This window comes from Gorilla gorilla, chromosome 4 (assembly GCF_029281585.2).
Source record: "Gorilla gorilla gorilla isolate KB3781 chromosome 4, NHGRI_mGorGor1-v2.1_pri, whole genome shotgun sequence".
NCBI classification, from domain to species: Eukaryota; Metazoa; Chordata; class Mammalia; order Primates; family Hominidae; genus Gorilla; species Gorilla gorilla.
In genome coordinates, this window is record NC_073228.2 from 185,763,491 (window position 1) to 185,769,490 (window position 6,000).

Below are 6,000 nucleotides of genomic sequence, written 5' to 3' on the forward strand. Positions count from 1 at the left end.
CATGTTCATCCAGATGGCTGTGTAGATATATCCATGTTCATACAGATGGCGCAGAAGATATTTCCATGTTCATACAGATGGCGGTGTAGATATTTCCATGTTCATACAGATAGTGGTGTAGATATTTCCATGTTCATACAGATAGCGGTGTAGATATTTTCATGTTCATACAGATAGTGGTGTATGTATTTCCATTTTCATACAGATAGCGGTGTAGATATTTCCATTTTTATGCAGATAGCGGTGTATATATTTCCCTGTTCAATCAGTTAGCGGTTTAGATATTTCCATGTTCATAAAGATAGCGGTGTAGATATTTCCATGTTTATACAGATAGCGGTGAAAATGTATGCATGTTTACACAGATAGCGGTGTAGATATTTCCATGTTCATCCAGAATGTTGTGTAGATATATCCATCTTCATACAGATGGTGGTGAAGATATTTCCATGTTCATACAGATAGCGGTGTAGATATTTCCATGTTCATACAGAAAGCGGTGTAGATATTTCCATGTTCAAAGAGATAGCGGTGTATGTATTTCCATGTTCATACAGTTAGCGGTGTATATATTTCCATTTTCAAGCAGATAGCGGTGTATATACTTCCATGTTCAAACAGTTAGCGGTGTAGATATTTCCATGTTCATAAAGATAGCGGTGTAGATATTTCCATGTTTAAACAGATAGCGGTGAAAATGTAGGCATGTTTACACAGATAGCGGTGTAGATATTTCCGTGTTCATCCAGATGGCTGTGTAGACATATCCATGTTCATATAGATGGCGGTGAAAATATTTCCATGTTCATACAGATAGCGGTGTAGATATTTCCATGTTCATACAGATAGCGGTGTAGATATTTCCATGTTCATACAGATAGCGGTGTAGATATTTCCATGTTCATCCAGATGGCTGTGTAGATATTTCCATGTTCATACAGATAGCGGTGTAGATATTTCCATGTTCATACAGATAGCGGTGTAGATATTTCCATGTTCATACAGATGGCGGTTTAGATATTTCCATTTTCATACAGATAGCGGTGTAGTTATTTCCGTGTGTAAAGAGATACCTGTGTAGATATTTCCATGTATATGCAGATAGCTGTGTAGCAATTTCCATTTTCATGCAGAGAGCGGTGTATATATTTCCCTGTACAAACAGATAGCGTTGTAGATATTTCCATGTTCATACAGATAGCGGTGTAGATATTTCCATGTTCATACAGATAGCGGTGTAGATATTTCCATGTTCATACAGATAGCGGTGCTGATATTTCCATGTTTTTACAGGTAGCGGTGTAGATATTTCCATGTTTATACAGATAGCGGTGAAAATGTAGGCATGTTTACACAGATAGCGGTGTAGATATTTCCATGTTCATCCAGATGGCTGTGTAGATATATCCATGTTCATATAGATGGCGGTGAAAATATTTCCATGTTCATACAGATCGCGGTGTAGATATTTCCATGTTCATCCAGATGGCTGTGTAGATATTTTCATGTTCATACAGATAGCGGTGTAGATATTTCCATGTTCATACAGATAGCAGTGTAGATATTTCCATGTTCATACAGATGGCGGTGTAGATATTTCCATTTTCATACAGATAGCGGTGTAGTTATTTCCATGTGTAAAGAGATACCTGTGTAGATATTTACATGTATATGCAGATAGGTGTGTAGCAATTTCCATTTTCATGCAGACAGCGGTGTATATATTTCCCTGTTTAAACAGATAGTGGTGTAGATATTTCCATGTTCATACAGATAGCGGTGTAGATATTTCCATGTTCATACAGATAGCGGTGTAGATATTTCCATGTTCATACAGATAGCGGTACTGATATTTCCATGTTTTTACAGGTAGCCGTGAAGATATTTCCATGTTTATACAGATAGCGGTGTATATATTTCCATGTTTATACAGATAGCGGTGTAGATATTTCCATGTTTATACAGATAGCGGTGTAGATATCTCCATTTTAATACAGATGGCGGTGTAGATATTTATATGTTCATACAGATGGCGGTTCAGATATTTCCATTTCCATACAGATGGCGGTGTAGATATTTCCATGTTCATACAGATAGCAGTGTAGTTATTTCCATGTGTAAAGAGATAGCTTTGTAGATATTTCCATGTATATGCAGATAGCTGTGTAGATATTTCCATATTCATGCAGATAGCGGTGTATATATTTCCCTGTTCAAACAGTTAGCGGTGTAGATATTTCCATGTTCAGAAAGATAGCGGTGTAGATATTTCCATGTTTATACAGATAGCGGTGAAGATGTATGCATGTTTACACAGATTGCAGTGTAGATATTTCCATGTTCATCCAGATGGCTGTGTAGATATATCCATTTTCTTACAGATAGCGGTGTAGATATTTCCATGTTCATACAGATAGCGGTGCAGATATTTCCATGTTCATTCAGATGGCTGTGTTGATATATCCATGTTCATACAGATGTCGGTGAAGATATTTCCATGTTCATACAGATAGCGGTGTAGATATTTCCATGTTCATAGAGAAAGCGGTGTAGATATTTCCATGTTCAAACAGATAGCGGTGTATGTATTTCCATGTTCATACAGATAGCGGTGTAGATATTTCCATTTTCAAGCTGATAGCGGTGTATATATTTCTATGTTCAAACAGTTAGCGGTGTAGATATTTCCATGTTCATAAAGATAGCGGTGTAGATATTTCCATGTTTATACAGATAGCGGTGAAAATGTATGCATGTTTACACAGATAGCGGTGTAGATATTTCCATGTTCATCCAGATGGCTGTGTAGATATATCCATGTTCATACAGATGGCGGTGAAGATATTTCCATGTTAATACAGATAGCGGTGTAGATATTTCCATGTTCATACAGATAGCGGTGTAGATATTTCCATGTTCATACAGATGGCGGTGTAGATATTTCCATGTTCATACAGATAGCGGTGTAGTTATTTCCATGTGTAAAGAGATACCTGTGTAGATATTTCCATGTATATGCAGATAGCTGTGTAGCAATTTCCATTTTCATGCAGACAGCGGTGTATAAATTTCCCTGTTCAAACAGATAGCGGTGTAGATAGTTCCATGTTTATACAGATAGCGGTGTAGATATTTCCATGTTTATACAGATAGTGGTGTAGATATCTCCATTTTAATACAGATGGCGGTGTAGATATTTTTATGTTCATACAGATGGCGGTTCCTATATTTCCATTTTCATACAGATGGCGGTGTAGATATTTCCATGTTCATACAGATAGCGGTGTAGTTATTTCCATGTGTAAAGAGATAGCTTTGTAGATATTTCCATGTATATGCAGATAGCTGTGTAGATATTTCCATATTCATGCAGATAGCGGTGTATATATTTCCCTGTTCAAACAGTTAGCGGTGTAGATATTTCCATGTTCAGAAAGATAGCGGTGTAGATATTTCCATGTTTATACAGATAGCGGTGAAGATGTATGCATGTTTACACAGATAGCAGTGTAGATATTTCCATGTTCATGCAGATGGCTGTGTAGATATATCCATTTTCATACAGATAGCGGTGTAGATACTTCCATGTTCATACAGATAGCGGTGCAGATATTTCCATGCTCATTCAGATGGCTGTGTTGATATATCCATGTTCATACAGATGGCGGTGAAGATATTTCCATGTTCATACAGATAGCGGTGTAGATATTTCCATGTTCATAGAGAAATCGGTGTAGATATTTCCATGTTCAAACAGATAGCGGTGTATGTATTTCCATGTTCATACAGATAGCGGTGTAGATATTTCCATTTTCAAGCAGATAGCGGTGTATATATTTCCATGTTCAAACAGTTAGCGGTGTAGATATTTCCATGTTCATAAAGATAGCGGTGTAGATATTTCCATGTTTATACAGATAGCGGTGAAAATGTATGCATGTTTACACAGATAGCGGTGTAGATATTTCCATGTTCATCCAGATGGCTGTGTAGATATATCCATGTTCATACAGATGGCGGTGAAGATATTTCCATGTTCATACAGATAGCGGTGTAGATATTTCCATGTTCATACAGATAGCGGTGTAGATATTTCCATGTTCAAAGAGATAGCGGTGTATGTATTTCCATGTTCATACAGATAGCGGTGTAGATATTTCCATGTTCATCCAGATGGCTGTGTAGATATTTCCGTGTTCATACAGATAACGGTGTAGATATTTCCATGTTCATACAGATAGCGGTGTAGATATTTCTATGTTCATCCAGATGGGTGCGTAGATATATCCATGTTCATACAGATGGCGGTGAAGATATTTCCATGTACATACAGATAGCGGTGTTGATATTTCCATGTTCATACAGATATCGGTGCTGATATTTCCATGTTCATACAGGTAGCGGTGTAGATATTTCCATGTTTATACAGATAGCGGTGTAGATATTTCCATGTTTATACAGATAGCGGTGTAGATATTTCCATGTTGATACAGATAGCGGTGTAGATATTTCCATGTTCATACAGATTGCGGTGTAGATATTTCCATGTTCATACAGATAGCGGTGCTGAAATTTCCATGTTTTTACAGGTAGCGGGGAAGCTATTTCCATGTTTATACAGATAGCGGTGTAGATATTTCCATGTTTATACAGATAGCGGTGTAGATATTTCCATGTTTATACAGATAGCTGTGTAGATATCTGCATTTTAATACAGATGGCGGTGAAGATATTTATATGTTCATACAGATGGCGGTTCAGAGATTTCCATTTTCATACAGATGGCGGTGTAGATATTTCCATGTTCATACATATAGTGGTGTAGTTATTTCCATGTGTAAAGAGATAGCTGTGTAGATATTTCCATGTATATGCAGATAGCTGTGTAGATATTTCCATTTTCATGCAGATAGCGGTGTATACATTTCCCTGTTCAAACAGTTAGCGGTGTAGATATTTCCATGTTCATAAAGATAGCGGTGTAGATATTTCCATGTTTATACAGATAGCGGTGAAAATGTATGCATGTTTACACAGATAGCGGTGTAGATATTTCCATGTTCATCCAGATGGCTGTGTAGATATATCCATGTTCATACAGATGGCGGTGAAGATATTTCCATGTTCATACAGATAGCGGTGTAGATATTTCCATGTTCAGATAGCGGTGTAGATATTTCCATGTTCATACAGACAGCGGTGTATGTATTTCCATGTTCATACAGATAGCGGTGTAGATATTTCCATGTTAATCCAGATGGCTGTGTAGATATTTCCATGTTCATACAGATAGCCGTGTAGATATTTCCATGTTCATACAGATAGCGGTGTAGATATTTCCATGTTCATCCAGATGGCTGAGTAGATATATCCATGTTCATACAGATGGCGGTGAAGATATTTCCATGTACATACAGATAGCGGTGTAGATATTTCCATGTTCATACAGATAGCCGTGTAGATATTGCCATGTTCATACCGATTGCGGTGCTGATACTTCCATGTTTATACAGGTAGCGGTGTACATATTTCCGTGTTTATACTGATGGCTGTGTAGATATATCCATGTTCATACAGATGGCGGTGTAGATATTTCCATGTTCATACAGATAGCGGTTTAGATATTTCCATGTTCATCCAGATGGCTGTGTAGATATATCCATGTTCATACAGATGGCGGAGAAGATATTTCCATGTTCATACAGATGGCGGTGTAGATATTTCCATGTTCATACAGATAGCGGTCTAGATATTTCCATGTTCATACAGATAGCGGTGTAGATATTTTCATGTTCATACAGATAGTGGTGTATGTATTTCCATTTTCATACAGATAGCGGTGTTGATATTTCCATGTTGATACAGATAGCGGTGTAGATATTTCCATGTTCATACAGATTGCGGTGTAGATATTTCCATGTTCATACAGATATCGGTGCTGATATTTCCATGTTCATACAGGTAGCGGTGTAGATATTTCCATGTTTATACAGATAGCGG